The 19,338-nt window shown below is 47.5% G+C and overlaps 1 protein-coding gene across 1 annotated transcript in view; it reads left to right on the plus strand.

Annotated features, from left to right (window-relative positions):
- LOC132913017 (nephrin-like) overlaps nt 1-19,338 on the plus strand; it is a 254,709-nt gene that overhangs the window by 31,491 nt on the left and 203,880 nt on the right. The window lies entirely within an intron of this gene.

Below are 19,338 nucleotides of genomic sequence, written 5' to 3' on the forward strand. Positions count from 1 at the left end.
ATCAACCGGATAAACCAGTCTACCGCGGCCGCTGTGAAACGAGAGGATTCGACCGAATGAAATTTGCTTCGGCTGAAAGCTGAGCCATCATACGGCTTTGTCTACGAGTTGATAATGTTTCGGAACCAACACGATTCCATGGAAAGCGAGGAGCGAACATTTCCAGCCGGAGGGAAAGAGAAATCGGCCGTGGCACGAAGAGCAGGACATGTTGCGAGAAAGAGAGAAGTACCGGGGGAGGGCAGAGAAAGAGAGAGAATTATCCTGAAAAGGGTTCAGATGGAGAGAGAGAAAGAGAAATTACCGACGGTCAATGACAGAGTTTCCTGCGGTTTTCTCCGTTCGTCCGGCTGCATTCACGGCTCGGTAACCTGGTAATAAATCCATTCTATCCCTCTTCCTCCATACCCTCGGGCCCCTTCGGCCTGCTCGTTCTCTCGTCTGCTTGTTCACTTACCCCATCCTGCGTGCGTATCATACACGAACCCCTGAAATTGCCCGTTCCAAACATCGTCCCTGCCATCGCGTCATCCGAAATCAGTGTAAATCAAACCCGCGACTAGCAACACCGACCGCTGTCAATTTTGTAAGGCGCCTCGTTAGACGAACGGCGCGAAAATCGTCGTTGGAAGATCGTTCGTTTGGCGTTTCTGCTTTTATCGCTTTGTTAACGATTTTAAGAACGCCTTGTAAGATGACGCGGCACATTTTTAGGCGTTTTAGACATTTACGCGATGGCTCGGGCGATCGATCGAGTACAGTGACACGTTTTTATCAATTTTGTCGATACGTCGGAATTAATCTGGTTCGTCGATTCGTATCATTCGATGGTCGTACCGCTTGTCCGACGGTGGATATTTCTGACATGTCGTTTCCTCGTGTTGGTGGACCAGTGATTCTCCGATCGTTGACGCGTTGGCCGAGGGAAGAGGAGAAACGGCATAAAGAAGGAAACGAAAGACTAGGAGATTCGCTAATGAATTGTTTTCACTAGTGAAAGTGCGGTAGGTTGGTTACGTGGGTAGGTAGAGTTGCGCGAAGCTATTCGATGTTTAGTTCGGTTGAACGATCAAAGGGCGTAGTTGAGATCGACGTTCTCGATGATGGTCGGGGTCTCTGCAGTTTCCGCAGACTTGTAACGTGGACCAATCGTCGTAGCGCAAATTACACTTGGGCTCTGCATCGTCGTCAGGAAATCTTCCTTGAAGAACGATGTCTTGATACAGCAATTAATCATCTCCACTTGCCAATAGTTTCGTCCGCAACTCATCGTAATCGGCTCGGTTCGCCTTTCCGATAACCAAACCACCCAGATACTGTGCGACGTAAACACGTTTGTAGTTTCTCGCTAACTTTGAATTCCTCCTCCTCTCCTTCTCCTCCCTTTCCTTCCTCCTTCCCTTTTCCTTGTCTCCAAGAATGACCAACGGAACGATCGAAATCACCGGGCCGTGAAGATCGCAATCTTACGCAGGATGGTAATGCGGTTTAATTGAGGCACGCGATCGGCCATCGACGCGTCATGACCCGTAAAAACAGTTGTCGCGGCGCGATCGACACGCCAAGCTCGCCGCGTGTTTTATTTAATCGCGTGCTATCTGTGTTGCTTTAATCATCGTTTAGATCGCGTAATACATGGCGCGATTCACGACCAATGGCGTGGGATCTTTTATCGCCTTCGCGATAACGTCTATCGTTTTACGATGGCGTACGCGTTCGCGTCACCGTTGCGACGGTACCTCGTGCTTGGAAATATCAAATCGTAACGAGAGCGAACTGGAATCCCGCGAACAACAGGTACGAACATCGAGGAAGAAGCTCGGGGCGTTTCGCGCGATCCAAGAGAAAATAGAAGTTTCTGGAGAAAATTTCGCCGCGAAACAGGGTCGTTTGAAGAGAGATTGTTTCATTCGCAGTTCGCAACGAGTTGATTCAGTTTCGAAGCTTGATGAATATAATTTAAGTGGTTGTCGTTATTTTTCGCGGAATGTTGGGATTGGATATCGTAATGGAAAGCGCGTGGTTCGCGAGAGCCGAGGGATGAATCGATAGTAAAACGTCAGCTAGATAAATTAGGAAGAACGGCTGGGTGAGAGTACGTCGGCGTGTACGCGCGAATCCTGACAAATGTTTGGACGATTTACCCTTGGCGAATCGGAAACCGGCAGATCGATGACAGAGTTATTTGAAATTTGAGCGTGGCTCGTTACTCGCAATGGATTTTTCGCTCGATGACGGTGTACGCGTGTTCACGAGCTCGTAAATATTTCGTGTAAACTGCCGCTTGACAGGTTATCCGATTATACGTCCGCAGTCCGTACAGGGGAACGAGACTTTACATAAATATTCTGGTCTCGTCGTAATGCTGTTCTACGGGGCAGAAGTAACCACCACGGTTTCGGCCGCTGTATTTCGGCTGGTTTCGCGTAGCGCTTAAGGCACCAATTTCGTGTATTCGCAAGTTCCTCCCCTTCGGCGAGTGGCGAGCCACGACGTGCATAATGTTACCTGGATGTTTCGAGGGATCGCCGGTCCGTCGAAAAAGTTGTACAATCAAAATCGCGTACATCGTCGTCTCGGCGTATCACGCGTATCGTAAATTCGAACGAGATTAGCAGATAAGTGAACTGTTGCGCCCGTCGAGTACAGGGTTAATTAAGCGGTTAATTAGTAAAGCGCGGGTTAGTGTAACAAATAAAACGGCCGAGTAGCCGAGGAAATCGAGTAACGACGAGGAATCACGAGGAAACGTATCGATGAAGTATCCGGTGTTTTCTCGATCGGTCATAGCGTTTCTCGCCTCGTTAACCGCACTCGCAGAATTAACCGTAATAATGGCTCGATGAGAGAGAAACTGATGGCCGTACATAAAGAAAATATGATCCTAGATATACAGGTGGAAAGAATATGTAGGCTGGCGCTCGCTGTATCTTTTTCCCTGTTTTCCGTTTTTGTCCTCCTGCTGTCTGATTGCCTGGAGCGGTGTATGCGAACGCGCTTCATGTATCGGATGTATTTCACGGGGATGAATCGTAGCTTCTATGGAATTCGACATGGTTCCGCTCTTACTCGAAGCGAGATAGCGTGAGCTGCCGCCACTGCGAATGGATGGAACGAGAGAGCAATTGGAACTCCGCGAGGCGTATATGTATCGCAATATCTCCGACGAAACGTTTCGTTGACGGGAGTGGCCGTTGAAGAATGGAGCGAGCATCGCGAGCGAACGAGAAAAGGGTATAAATTAATGACGAAGCGGAGATAACGTTAGAGCGTAAACCGAGAAAAATTGGCTATGGTACACCGTAACAGACTAATTCCGCCGCTAGCGGAAAGTTGTTAAAAAATTGTTGTAAATGCGCCGCGATAGTAACGATGCAACCGGAGAAAATACATAGCTCCTATTGTCCCGTTAATAAAATAAGGGAAAAATTGTTGCTTGGCCGTAATATCTTTCCATTTTCCGATACTTTTTCAACGGGCGTGAAAATTGCCTTGTGAAATATTTAATATTTCTGTTTATTTCTCGACGAATGTCCAGAGTGCGGTCGTTAATTAATAAAGCGAAAAGAAGAAGGTATTTAGCCGGCAATTTGTTGGACTTCGATATTTGTAAGCGGATTTACAAAGTACACGTAGGGGAAAAGGACGTGCTACGACGTGACGCGTCGTTCTTTATATCTCGATAGAAATATGGCATAATAACGACCACTGAAGATGAATACGTTAATCGATTGTTCGCGCTTCGACGGCGGAATAATCACGATGTACGCCGGCTGAATGAAGCGACAAAAAGGGGAGAAAAAGGGCTGGAAAGAGGTAAACGACCAAGGGAAGCCAGAACAGCCGGAGAATCGCATAAACCGTGCGAGCCAGCAACGTGCGCTTTCAGGAAGCTTGTTATGTATTTTGCAATTACGTTGCGACTTTCCAATCGTTGCGACGATCCAACGAAGTAAAGACGGTTGCGAGCGTAGAGTGGGTTCCCTTAACGAATCGAAGGCTGTCGTCGGATTAATCGAAAAAGATAACACGCCGCGTCAGACATTCAAAGGTAAATTCGCCACATTCGCGTCAAATTCCACGCGAGCCTAAATGTATATCTCTGCCGTCAAAGATGGAACTCGAATGACGCGAGACGAGATATCGCGGAAAGGCGATGGTAGACGCAGCGAAACGGTGCGTTAGCTTGTTAACTATAATTTTAAGCGCCATAGGTTGCGAAGCAACGACAATGTTGGTGAATATCGAAGCTTAAAATAGGACTTGACGAAAAGCTACGACGAAACCGATCAAAACGCTGGAATAGGAACCACCGCGTAACTTTTAGCACTGGAAAGCACACTTCGCTGTGGGTTAGGAGCGACAGCAAACGGGAGAGAAATAGTCACGGCAGAGAAATAGAGCACATAGGCAGGTAGGTAAGGCTGGTTGTGGAGAAGGCGAGAGTGATGAGCCGTTGGCAAGAAAGGAGAAAGAGAGAGGGAACGAGCGGATTCGGTGCAGCGTTGGTCAGAAATAAAGGGTGGCAGTAGTAGTGATATACTTTGGTCGGACATGCAATTAGTAGTGCTAGCGTGACTGCGGATCGGCAACCACCGACGTACACCGTGGGGAATGGCGCGAGGGAGAAATCGCGCACAGTCCAGCCACGATACTGTATCGACCTCCTTTCGCGCGGCAACTAGCTTCAAAGATAGTTTCCTCTCGTCGGTTTGCCACAGCGACGTTCGATGACCGCCAATGTCGACGGTATCGCGAAATTTGCGATATTTTTCGACGTCTATTTCGTTCGGCGCATTATTCTGTTAGAAAACGATTTTTTATCCGACGAGTCGTGAGACGCGTAAGTTTCGCGTCGATAATTCACGCCAGGTCCTGATAAAACCGGCAAACGCCAGAGGCGCCTAATAGTATTCTACTATAATTTATAATAGAATAGCCGCGGCCCACCGCCAGACGGCCAAACAAGCCAGGAAATATGGCAGGGCCATTAAAAGCTAACGATTAATTAAACACGAAATAAATATTTGATCAACAAATTACGGCGATATTAATCTCCGTTTTGTGCGTTCCGACCGTTTTGTGCGCATTATGCGCACCCCCTTTTGCATTCGCTCGCTCGCCTCCGTGATTGCGTGTTCGCAAATTCGCCGGATCAATTCCTTCCTTTGGCGGAAATATCCGCCAATAGGGACATGCTATTCGATGTTAGGTTAAAAATACACGGTAATCATTCGGGCAGTTGTAAACGATTCCGCTAATTGATTCGTCGGAACGTTATAGTTATCCGTTTCCGCAGTACGATTCTGGCAGTCAGAAGTAGTATATTACGCTCGACCATGATACATCACTCGAGTTTGCTGTTCCGTCTCTTTATCTCTCGATTTCTTATTATTTTTCCTCTTACGGTCGAATCGCGCGTTATTAATCGCATTAAATGAATTGCGCCAACACCATTATTTCTTGCAAAATTTTTGACAAATTGCACGCGAAGGTTGCTTCGATGGATGGCGATTGGTTTCACACGACCAAAGTTTCTTTTGTGTCAAGAGTATCGGAGGACGTTTCGGATAACTCCAACGCGAACAGACTTTGAGGCTATAAACGATTTGTCCGAAACTCCGGTGCTTTGGTGGGAACGACGAACAGTATGATGTATCGTAGCTAATTTCAAAGTACACGTCCGGTATCGACGAGCTTGGCCGTTATATTTTTGCAAAATATGTGCACCTTTTGTTATCCGTTCGATTTACGCGATGGTGTTAAGTAGGAAAGTTTGCTTAGCGAGAGTTCATACAAAAACGAGCAGGTTAACAGAAGGGGTAATTGGCTGTGCCCTAGTGTTTCCGTGCGTTCACCCTCTCCTTATTTGCGGTTTCGTACACGCGAATAACTTGCAACGGTAGAGCAAGTATCGGGAAAGCAAACACGTGACACGAATCAAGTCGATCAACATGCCACCGTGATCCACAGATTACAATGGTCCAAAGAATTTTCGCGATACCGATCGTTCGGTTCAGTGTCTTTCTCCTCTTCTTCTTTTTTTTTTTTTTTTTTTTTTTTGGCAAAATTAGCCACGTGCGTTTACGTATCAATTTTCTTAAGCGACGCCGCATCGTTCCGATTCGGTTGTTGATACCGACAACGCGATCCTACTCTCACAGGTAGATGAACGTTGAGTTTCTACGAGTTGTCGCGAAACGTCATGGTGAAAACCAGCCGTAGAATTTCACGAACGTTAGTCCGTGGAAAATACTAGACGCAGACACGTCACAGAGAGCTACGAGTCACTCCATCATGATTAGTCTCTCCTTCGTTCCCCCAAAGGGATGCTTCGCATTAGTTTCAATTCAAAGTAAGGCGATAGCTGATTAATATGCCTCGTATAATTAATCCTAGCCTCCATTAGCGAGCACTAGGATTTGCCTGGATCTCTCGGTTCTCTGTTTTGGTATCAGCGGTCTACACTTACGAGACTATGTCGTTATCGCGCACTGAGAGTTTCCCCGCACGATTTCGTGCCCACGTCGCGAGTTCGTTGCTTTCGTTTTAACCCAGCGTTACTTTCTACCGAGTCGTATCGCGATCGCGTTCGAGCGCAAGGAGGATCGATTTCTGTCAGAATTCAGGGCTGCTCCGTGGTCGAATAAAATTTTCACTGGCCGCTCGCTACTCGATTTTCGCAACACGTTCGGTCAAAGACGAATTTTCGTTCTGTGAATTCCAATCGTTCAATTCGCAAGGAGTATTCCAGACCAGACATAGATAGCTACGGAGAGGCGAGTCGTTCGCGCAATTTTACTTTTCCACGATTTTGTCAGAGAACGGTGTTTGTCGTCGTGAACGATACGAACGGGTTGCATCGAGTCGACTCGAATTACGAACCCGCTCGTTAAGTGAGGATCGAGAACGAGAAAAGAATGGCGGAAGATAGCATGGAAGAATCGTTTAATGTTAATTAATGGCACTGTATCTGAGAGATCGCGTCGAGCAACAATGTGTCTGGAGGAGATGGTCGGAAACGAACCTCGAGGAAAGCGTACGACGAAGGCATAATAGAAGTCTACCGATACAAAGCGAGTGCCAGGCCGACGATTGACGCGACTCGCAAATCGCCTTTTCGCTCACGTCCTTTCGCGGATGTGCATTTACATTAAAGCTTCTTAGCAAGTACTTACACGAATCCTTTATTTAGCCATCATTCGCATCGCCGTGACGCGTATCATCCGAACGTTGGACCGCGAATATGAGAGCGGGTTCGATTTTGTGCCAGCCAAGAAAAGGGGGAAGATCCGTTTAACGAAGTTAGCGAGCTGCAAAAGCGAAATCAAATTTCATGGAGGTAGGGACGATGCAAGGTGCGAAGCACGAAAAGTAGCTTCGCAAAGTACTTATACTTGGAAAGCTTCTTTTAACGAGAAATTTACATCAAGTTTTCCTCCTGCTACTTTAGCAGTCGGAAAGTATTGTCGCGACTAATTACTTGTTTCAGGAATCATTAAGTGCGATTAAGCGTATCGTCTTCGTTAAAGATGCGATTCGTATCGGTAACCTTTTGGCAACTATAGAAAATTCGTCTTAGGTACCTTCCTTTGGAAAATGCCTCGCAACGATAAGTCCCGTACCGTTTAAAAGAAGCGAGCTCCTGTTTTCAAAGATGGATCTTTGGGAAAAAGCTTTTCAAAGCGAAACACGCGATCCTGCTTACGGCCGACCCTTCGTTTCTTTCAGAAGTTGGACCGAAACGCGACGTTTTTTTCTTTTTTTTTTCTTTTTTTTTTTTTTAAGGAAAAAATATTATTCGCGGTAATGTACACGCAGAGGCAGCGACATCGAAACGAAGTCAGGAAACCCGGTCACGCGAACGCGTGTCTCGCCTGATTCGGGCGTTTACCTTTGGATCGCGGCAATCGTAGCGATCGCTGCGATAAGATGGTTTAGAAACGATTTAGACGATCTAACGTTCTTTGCTGGTTGCGAGCGGCAGCTCGCGCTCTATTTCGAGTCTGTACACGAAAGACACGCGACTATGATAGATTCGATCGGAGCAACGCGGTATTGCCACGAGCTTCGTTCGAGTGCGAGCAACTCGCTCTCTTTCGAGTTTCGATAATTAATATCTATGATAATCATCGAGGTAAACAAGTCCATTCATCGAGAACAAGGATAGCAGGTGTAAACAATCTGGTATAATTAATCGCGAGGTAAAAGTCGTGTTGAATGGTAAGGTGAAGTAAGCGAAGCGAACAGCGGTGCTGCTAGTCGGGACACCGGTGCGCGATTTAAGCGATGAAACGAGGAGGAGACCGAGCTCCTCTCGAACACGTTCCATCGCTTGGCAGCTGGAACGATAAATGAAATGCCAAGAAAATGAACGATACGCGCTTTGGTGCGACGCAGTCTCGCGAATGAGCGCACGTATCGCGACACCGGCTATTCTTTGCTGAGAGGAGGATATTGCATTCTCTTCGGTTAGTCTCTGCCGCGGATTAAAATGGAGGAAGGAAAGAGAAGCGCAACGCTCGGAGTACGAAAAGAATTGGCGCGAAAGCCAGAGTAGAACAGAAGAGTAAAAGAGCGATCGCGTACACGTGGGAATTATGCTCATTGCGAATGGAAAATGCTGTTCGATCGATGACGAACGAAAAATTCTGTTTACCGGTCTTATCTTTACCCTATTTCGCTCCTCTTTAGCAAGTCCATGCATTTGTGGTCCGCTCGTACTGGACACGCGTCCCGTATTTTTTTTTTTTTTTTTTTTTTTTTAGGAATCTTTTGGCCGACAACGTGCTGTTAGTTTAGCGAGATGTCGCGACACCCACGATTTCGATTTTTGCGAAGAACGGAATTCGTGGATGCGCGAGCTTTTGCGATGCTTGGCCGGAGGAGGTGCAGAGGGATGACGCGCGAATACAAAAATAAAGCGCACAGAGGTTGCTCTAATTGCGCACATTCTCGACCAGCTATCCAAGCGACGATAAAGCCGATCGACGGCACCTCTTTGACGGATTATCGAAAATCGATTTGCCCAGTAGCCAATTAACCACCAAGTCATTACCGGCCGTAATTATGCCGATACTGATCTCGAAACGCGTTTCAATTGATAATAATAACGATAATGGTTGCATAGGACGGGTTTGCACTCGAAAGCGGATCGTTCGCTCGGTTGTCGCTACTGTCACGAGTTACCGTCCTTTCTACCGCTACTTCCATTGCCATCGTCACGGCTGCCAACGACTATGTTATTCCTCGCTTAAAAATGCATGCAATAACGCAGCTAATTTTCTGCACGCGTTGATTACGCCCAGAAAATACGCCAGTTGATATGTGCCGCGAACCCCTGCTGCATCATCCGCGAAAGAAAGAATCGCTTTTTCCTACCGTCATAAATCAAAAATCGTATATGTAACGCGTCACTGGCCGTCACGAGCTTAACGCGGCGATTCGTCGAACGTCGCGTTATCGCGGTCGTGCCTGTCATATCTCGACCAATCGTTAATGCGTTTTTTTTTTTTAACTCGATAATACGATAAGCTAGAAGAAAAAAAAGGAGAAGGATAATAAAAGGAAGAATAAAAATCGTGCGGCAGCCGTCGCGATTGTTTATAAAAAGACGTATTGTTAGCCGCATACATAATTCGGTCGGGTCGACGTATAACGGAAGCACCATCGTGAGAAGGGAAAGCACAAACGAAGGAAGGAAAAAGAATGAAAAAAAATTGGCACGTTAATGACGAAGAGAATGGCTCGTTTGGGGCAAGAAAAGGGGCGGGAGGGGTTTAGGGGATGGAGGTTACGCCGAGCGGAAGGAAAGTAAAGTTACCGAGGGGCGTACGCCTTTCGTTATATATGGAACGGCGAGAAAAGTGGGTCGTTCGCAGCAGCGCTTATCGTTCGTAGTTAGTGGCTTGGAAATGATGCCGGTTTTTTCACCGATCCCTTCTTTGGCTAGCATCGTCGTCGTTTCGTTGGTCCAATTATGTTCAACAACAGTTTCGTAGGCCGATAGGTCTTGCGACAGAATGCGGCGTGTAGTCGTCGAACGCCGTTGAAACGCCGATACCTCGACTGCGCTAGGAAATTGATTAACGCTGGCTAACCCAGCGACTCGTTAGCGGTGATCATCGTTATTACGAAAGTTTGCGCGAAAAATAACTCGCAGCCCAATAACAATAGCCAACAAATATTGGAGCTCGTAACATAATTTTAGAGCAGCCGTTTACGTTTGGTAATTAGCGCCTGAGTATGTATTCTAGATCAGTTATCGAACATTCTTCGTGGTGGCCACAATTTTACGATAGTTCGTTGCACGCGGTATCGTATCAAAATGTTCAACGTGTCGTTAATAATTTCGATGTTAACATCGAAGATGCGGAGTTCGATCCTTAACAGCATCCTTCGGTATCGAGATGGAAATCGAAACGAGTCGCAGGGAGGATGAGTGTCGGTGAAATCGTGCAATCCTCCAATAATCATCGTAAAATTCGTGTTTTCACGGCGTGGATTGTTGGTCGCGGAACGCGACTGGTGACACCGATCGCGCAGGACAAATGTACAAATATTGTTGCGCTTCGTAAAACGCAAAAACAACGACGCTCGTCAAGCAGGGAATTTATGTATCGCGCGGTTCCGTTGCGGTGACCAACCGTTGCGCCTGCCATTAGTTTCCCGTTACCATCCTTTTTCGCCTTGTTTCCGTCGTACCCGGTTCCGGTTTCGCGTAGATGCACATGTGCGTCATCTTCCTTTTCTCTATTCTCCCCTCTGCCATCCTCTATCGCTCCTGGAACCTTTACATTCTCCCTATTCGATCTCTCTCTCTCTCTCTCTCTCTCTCACCAGCGCTGTTCGCTTTTTGGTCGATCTATGGACAATATGGACATACCCGAGGGGACAAGAAGTTCCCAATTCGCGTGTTCGTACCTGCGCGTCACAGATTGCAATTGCATTAAGCTGCAATTTTGTTCTGCAAAAAATGCGCTGTTCAGCTTGAGCAAATACGTGACACACACGGCGCCGGCCTGTGTCTATTAATTTCGCATTGAAACTGTGTCGCAGTACGGTCGAAATCATTCTCTTCGACGTGCCGCTTATTTTTCTGCCTCTCGATTTTCCTTTCGTTCTCTTTTTTATTTTCCTTTTCGTCTTTTTTCCCCTCCCTCCGTTAGGACACGGCGATGGTGAAAAATATAGCAAAAATAGGGGTGAGCGGTCAAAAGATATTCGTGATTCTCGTTGATCGTTCTCGTATGGAAAAAAAGTCGATCGACCCGTTTTCAGCATTCAATTCTTTTGTAGTCGACTCTTTTTACGGGACAGCGTTTCCGTCCTGAAAAAAATTCATCCACGAGTCAGGAGATCCTAGCGAGGAAGCATAAATAAATGAATAGTCTAGCGGGTCTTTGGCGAACCTTCGGTGAATGGTATACCAAGGAGTATTTTAACAAAGAAGGTTTTTCAGAAACACGAGAGGCCTTTGAGGTTCGCCTTGCGTAAAGAGCTTTTCACGAATTTCCTCTGTCACATTGCTCCGCGACAACTCTTTGATAAGCCGATTTGAATGCAGTTAATAACCGAACGCGTTAGCTAATTTGCTCGGAATTTTTCGCATCTCTGTCACATAAAATCTCGTGAATAGGAGACGTGGTTCCGAATCGACGGTGTGTTTGTCATGTTCCAGATCGTCTCTGGTATCTGCGCGATTTTATATTTGAACGGTGCTCCAAGGATACGGGATCAGTTTCGTTATTGCGTGTAACTTATCATAACGAGGATATTCGAGGATTTCGAAACGGTTCGAGCCGAGTCTTTCGAAAAGAAAGAAATTTTACCGATTTGAAGCCTGTGGACCCTTTGCCACTCGTCGGTCAAGGACTCCGAGACAAGGATAGAGTGACAGGACGTTTTATTTATTTTACCATTCTTCGAACCCCTCGTAACACGGAAACTATAAAGGGCTCTACCGAATCCCGATCGCAAATTGGGGCAAACGGTCCTCGTCGTTGAACAAATCGGTGCCATTAAGGTGTCGCGTCCTATGCCTCTATTTCTCCTTTCACCGCTCGAACATTACCCCAGATTGCCCTAGATAATATTTTTCGTTGCTCTCGTAGTTTGAGCTAAAATGTCAAACGCGTCGATGCGTCGCTTTATTTCGAACGTCGTTTGTATCTCGCAAGAACCAGGGGAAATGTGTTGGCATTGTGAGCGATCTATCTTCGATGATTGCGCCGGAATAAAGGATGCGCTGTTTCTCTTCTTAAGTGGCCATTCGTGGCGAATACTCTGCGCAAACGAGAGGTACCTTTAAGCGGACCATCATTCTGCATGTATTTCGCAAACAATAAGGACAATCGTTCCTTGTTAAGAGAACTATAACCGAGTGAATTAAATGTAAGTTCAGCCGCTTGTGTTTCGTGTTTCCTAATTCGAAGATGAGGAGGATTATTGGTGCATGAATTCGTATGCGTCGTTTTTACGCTCTTTTTTATTATCCACCTAGAACTGACTTTGTACCATTAACTGGTTTTACGTTACTCTTATGCACTTTATGCCGCGAGTAGCGCGGTTAAACCTCTCGAATAGCCATAAATTCACATCGATTTTTCGAAATACGAGTATTTTCCGCGGTAGGAGGTATTCGCGCGAAAGAAAATTGCGATTCTTTGGACGAACTCGCTGGCAAAAGCTCGGTAGTGGCAAGCACGCGATTAATCATCGTTGAACGTTAGCAATCGAATGTCGAATCGTAACGCGAGAAGTAAGTGGGTCTTTGAGAACGACAGCGTCCGACACTCGGCGTCCACTCGAACGTGGTCGAGATAGGCCGTCATCGATAGCTTTTGTTCTAATGAAAAAAGTGAATCAATATTGACGTCCAGACGCGACAGTTAACCGCGTTACGCGTAACAGCTGACTCGATTGCCGAGCCTTTTCCCTGTACCTGGAACTGACAACGATCGATACTCTCGTTTCGAAACTGGCTGACTGGCTGCGACGCGACGCTTCGTTTTGGCATCGATGGTTTCTCTCGTGACGAAAAGAACGGAATCACTGTGTAGATTAAAATACGAGGGAGAACCGTTTTCTCCGCTGGAATCTCGCCGGACAGCTGAGCATTCCGTCAATGTTTCAAATTAATAGCGGCCGACGTAGGATACGTGTCTGCGTATCGACAGCGGCCACGTTATCGAATCCTCTTTTTGACGAGAAACAAATTTTCGTCGTTTTGATCATCTCGATGCTATCGTGAATGCGCTAATCCGTAGAAGCACGGTATTCACGTAAATTCTCAATCTCCGCGTTCTCCGAAATTCATCGAAGGGTGAGCGAAGCAAAAGAGATACGGTCGGTCGATCGGTCGCTCGACGAACAAGCTTCGATTCGACTGTACTGGGAGAACAATACGACGAATATTCGTGTTCGGTGACAGATGGTTCGATCGGTGCAATCGGTAATAGCAGTTGCTTAGTGGCGGTGGTCGTACGGATGACGCGCTATTGTCGCAGAAGCAACTATAGACAATCGAGGGTAAAAGGGGCGGATGAGCTAGTGACTGAACTTGCTATCTCGCGTCAGTAGGATGTTGGTAGCAGCGACGGGCACCAGGTAAGCGTGCTGACTACACCGGTGGCAAGGGTGGATTTAACAAGCGATGTTATCTACTCGGATGAATGCCGACCGCCCCTTGCCCTCTTCGACCGGTCCTCGACTCGGCTCGATAGTATCTTCTTGGGCTACTTGCATCATCCTCGTCGTCGAGAACCTCGGCAACGAATGCGAAAACTCGCCTTTCTCCAGCTTCTCCCTTTAAAGAGTCTTTTTTCACGCGCGTCGCTGCTTCGCCGGCTGCGAGAGAAAACCGTCTCGAGAGTCCGCCACGACAGTCAAAACTCCTCGCTCTCGAGAGTATCCGGTTGAGAATACCATCGAAACGTTCGAATGCTGTATTCCTTCGCGGAAACGAGCCGATCATCGCTCCGTGGACCAAAATTCGAAAAGAAGGTAAAGGAGCGCGAACGACTGACGGAATATCGACCGCGAGCAGGATCATAGTAAAAGAGCGGCAACGAAGGTGGTGCCGGGGTAGCAATTTCGTCGTACGATAAAATTTTGGAAGGAATTTCTCAAACCGACTTACACGAAGGTTGAAATCGAGGTCGTAAAGAGGGATGAAATGGAGTCAAGTATTTCACGGGTCGACCGTTTGTTTCTAGAACAAAGAGAGCCCTGAAAAGCCCTGGCCAACGTCATTCCGAGACAACGTAGGAAACACCGGGCTCCCGATGAATAACGACATTACTCGTCCCTGTTACTTTTATCATTTTTCTCTTCTACGCCGCCGCGATTCCCCTCCATTTCTTTTTTCCTTCCTAAATATGTGTATACGCGTGTATACTACGCAAATTTCTCACGCGTCTCGCGTGGGGGTGAAGAACGCTAACCAAGCCCATTAATCTCGCTGCCACCCTGAAGTTTCTCGTTTCGGGGTGCATCCACGTGCCCGGACACTCGGCTACGGGAGACTCGGGACGGTAATTAAAGCGTGAATAAATAAAGCTGCAGGCGTAAATCCAGCGGCATAAAAAACTCCAGACCGCTGAATGAAGACGAAGAAAAAGAGGAACCTCCTCTCGACTATGAAGGAGAATCGAAATGTCTGGAAAGAAAGCAACGAAGATACGCGTCACAGGGGTCGGCTTCGCGGCATCTTGATCGTCGATCTCGTCTAGCGGTTCGTTCTTTTCAACTTTCTGTCGGATTCATTTAATCGCGATTCACCTTTACCTTTTGAAACGACGTGACGCAATGTCTAGCGGATTATCGAATCGTCCTGTTCTATTAGACGGAAACGTAAAAGGTCACGGACCGCGGCGTGCCACCGACAACGAATAAAAGGCAAAAGGCGAAAGACTGTGAGTTTATGCGATACGGACACGGCGGCGTCAAAAGAGAATCGGAACGGCGGAAAAGTTTCGCTTCCGCGCGACCCACAGAGCCGCGATTTGTTTCGCTTTTATCACGAGAAAGCTGAAAACGATCCGACGCGGTATATAAACGGCGTCGACAGCGTCGCTCGCTTATAAAACGGCCGTCTATGTGTACGTTTTAAAAGGAAGAGAGAAAGGAACAGTGGACGGTAAGATATTGGCCGATTCACTTACTCTCATGAATATGTATTCGCGTAGCAGTCTGTAGACTTCCGCCCGGCAATCATTATTCTTAATAACCGCCATTACGGGCGGCGTGCCGCGAGGATTTTTCAACGCTTGGATGCGGCGTGACAGCGTAAAACGACGATAATAAAATTATGCGCCGGATAGGATCACACCGGACGCGTTGAAACTCGATTCTCGCGGGAAGGATACCACGGGGGAAGCAACGAAATCGGGCAAAAACCGAGGAGATCCCTTTATCCTATTTCTTCGCCCCAACGACGATTTTCGTGGACGCCTTTGGACGCGTATCGATTTCTGCGGCTGGCATAAACACGCCGTAAGGATTTTCACAGGGAAACGATCGAGATCGGTAAATGACGCGCGTTTGACCAGATTCGTCCTCTCCCACCTCTGTAGTTTCTTCAGGCCACTCACGTACATTTTGCTCGCGTTGTTTCCCCGACCATCAGCGTCGCGGCGCAATATTTACGGGCTTGCTTATATCCCACGGCTTACACGCGTTTGCATTATTGACGCGGTTGGTAAGAACCTGTTCCCTCGAGGCCAGCTATCGTCGGTAATGGTTGCTCTCTGCAGTTGGCTGGCCCAAACAATTTCAAGATAGTAACGTCGTATTTGTACGCATTTACTCGCGAACGGCCGTGTAAGAAAATCAAGAAGAACCTTCGCACGTCCCGGCTACCGGCAACGAGGTTAATTACCTATCGCGTTTCCACCGCTTCGCCTGGGAATACTAAAACGAGCCAGCTGCATTCAACCCTATTTTTTCAGAGGCTTTTGTGCTCTTCCTATCGCGGTTTTTAATAATCCGCTCGTATTACTTTCCGCCCTTAATTCCGCTCCCCAGTGTACTTTCAGTTCTTGATTCTTTACTGTGCCACGTTTTTTTCACCAGAAATGAAATTGAGTTTCGTTCCGTCCAAGTTATTACCCGAATCGTGTCACGAATGGGAAACGGCGTGTGCGTGAAACGACCGCGCCAACCTTCTCTCTACCTCTCGACGAGGCTTAAACGCTTCAAGACAGCATCCGACGCGATGCGACGAGAATCAGTCATCCGAAACACCGATACCTTCGTATAATTACGTTACACACGAAACAAATCTTTCTCGTGGATAACCGACAAACGTCCTCGGAGCTCTCTCGCAGTAAGACAAGACGGGACGAGGCGGGACGACAAACGGTGTTTAAGTCTCACAGCCGAAACTCTTGTTCGAATTGCAAAGCGCATTTGCGCGTTACGCTGCTATTCTATGCAACCGCAATTACTCGAGATGACGTCGCGAATGGAGACAACTGCCGACGAGGTCTGGATCCGTCTGAGGAAACAAGAGTCGACCGCGGCGTGGAAGGGGCAAGAAGGAAGAAAGGAAAGGAACGGGCGCGTCCGTGTTGAACGCTACTGCTGCTGCTGCTGCTGCTACTGCTGCTATGCTTTTCTTTAACCGGGTTTCCACGATCCGTCCTCGTCCCGCGATTCTTCTTTTCCTTTCCCTTTTGTAACAGCGGTTACTGTTCGTGCGAGAGTAACGAACCTCGGTCTTTGGACGGAGGCTTCGTCGTGCGCTATTGCGAGACGGTATTGCGATCGCGCGTTCACGGCGCGCCGCGTGTGCACCCTCGATCCACCAAAAAGCCCCGGTAAACAAACTTGGTGCACGCGTCGCAACACGGCTACGCGACAAAGCGCATTATGCGGCTCGTTCGTCGCGCTCCCAGCGCTGCATCGACCAACCTTCGGGATTCGACAGATTACTACCGCGCGTGATGTCACGCGGCTGGTCCGGCTTCGCCGTTCCATCTTGTTCAAACATCCAGCGATATTTTCTACCTTCTAAGCTCCTCCTTGGATTCCCTAGGAAACTCGTGGACAGTTCCTGCTGGTTTCGTTTCATCGATCGATGGTCTTACCGGATAATACACATAGTTATTATTTTCTCAATTACGCTTGGATTCCTGTAGATTTTCCAACTGGCGAGACCGAGGGAAGGGTGTGGGCGTTCGAAGTCGTTGAGTCTCCGGAGGCAAACCCACGCGCGCCATTCCACCATGAATTCATTCGCACCCTCATGAAATTCAAAGCAGTCGTTACACCGCTGCAACGCTGGCACAACGACAACGAACAAGACGACGACCATGAGGACGATGGGAACGATGGTAGGCGACGAGGCGCGACATCGCGGATCGTGTACGACACATTCGGCCACCCACACACGTCTTTCAGATGTTCGATGTTTTATTTATAATTTGCTTATATCATCATCTGCTCAACCTTTCGCCGTTCGTGCCTGCTACGAAGTTCCTTCTTGGCGAAAAGCCGGTTCTTTAATTTCTTGGAAAATGGATACAAGCAAACACGTTACTCTTTCTCTCTCTCTCTTTTCCTTTTAACTATTCGTAGTTTTCGCCGTGTCGATGAACGTCGAAACGCAATTGCTCTTTTACGAATTACGTACGTAGTCACGTTACTCTCTTGGCGATTACAAAGAACGTGTCTGGCTGGAATTTTGACTATAGCGACGGTACTTCGGAAGGGAAAGTGTTATCGTAAGTTTCAGCAGGGATGGCGTATCGCCGGGTGATTCGCTTTAATAATTCCATAGTTTACAGTTAATGGATAGCTCGGGGATTAAGTGGCGCTCGCTGTAACGCGCGTGTAGATAATTGAATGCACGCATCTAAATCCATAGCAAATTGGACGAAATCTCCATCAAACAGTTAACACTTAAGCCACCCTCGATTCTCGCGTTGCGATTCGATTAAACCCTCTGTTAAATCGCGTGTATTCGTAAAACAGGACCGGCCGCATCGGTACATCGTTCGGTGAAATAATTTTGCGACGTGACCGGTAACGCATCGATAAAGGCGTTACACGTTGAAGCGGGATGCTTGAAAACGATCGCGTGTAACTATCTCAACGTTCATTTTCGTTTGTAAAGAGAAAGGAAGAAGTGTAGCTTACGCACGATGCGACTTTTTCTATCGCCGGCACTCCGATACATTTGCAACAGCGTCATTATTTCGCGATTTGCCGCGATTGATTTCATTTACTCGTACCAGGCTATGCACTGTATGTACGCGTAATGGATAGACGGAACAATGAACGGTATTTTCAGCGAACGCGTGCAACGATTCCGATCTTGGGAATCGTTTCGCAATAAATAGCGATACAGCGATACCGCGTGGAACAGCCGTGGTGACATTGGAATTACCTTCGCAAATGCGACGCATAGGTTACGCGGTGTTACGGTAGCGTTAAATCGAACCCAACTGCCATTTTCAGAGTGAATGTAAAGGTACGTCGCTGGCTGTAAGGCCGCTACGATCCAAGGACTGCTTTGCCGGTTGTCCTGAATGCATACTTTAAACAAATTAACCTATTGGCGATCGGACTTTTCGTATTTTCGCCGAGACTGTTTCAATCGTGGCGAACCCATCTCGGCGCAAAGCTTTGAGGCCGTTGTTATTCGTCCCTGTTCTCTAGTATTTTCCAACAGAAGCAAAAGATTGTTGGACCGGTGTTTCTTCTTTTTTCTCGAATAACGTTAATTAGTTTCCATGAGCGCGACGAGTTCGGATTACGTGGAAGCTCGAAAGCATCGGTTTAACGACCGTCGACGGCTCGGCCAACGTTTTTATCGTGCAAACGAGCCGGACGCTATAATCCACAAAGCCCGATTTCTCTGGTTCGCTCGAGGTAACGCGAATTTTTATCCAAACAATAAGAATTTCTTCGGCGTTGCGCGGAGCAGCTACGTCGTCGAGCATTCGAAGCGATCGTTAACGCTTTGAAGCGGCCATACAAACGGTCGTTAACCAATCGGCAGTACGGCAAAGAATCATTATTGTTTACCATTGTTGTGCAGAGAACGTTCGGATCTAACGTACGCTCGAAGAAGACGTATCTGATCGCGGGAAGATTTGGACGGGTGAACAGCCACCGAGGTCGGATAAGGGTTAGCGAATACGTTCTTGCCAGCACGGAACGTACAGGCGTATGCGGCCGCGACTCTAAGGAGGTCAAGTGCACTTCTCCATGCTTCTAGCTTCCATCGTTTTCTCGACTTGGGAGGCTACTTCGTTCCACCGATGTGACCTCCTCCGCCGTTCGTTTCTCCTTTCTCTTCTTCGTTTTTACTTTAATAATCCTGCCAGACAA

The sequence above is a fragment of the Bombus pascuorum genome, chromosome 12, assembly GCF_905332965.1.
Source record: "Bombus pascuorum chromosome 12, iyBomPasc1.1, whole genome shotgun sequence".
NCBI lineage: Eukaryota > Metazoa > Arthropoda > Insecta > Hymenoptera > Apidae > Bombus > Bombus pascuorum.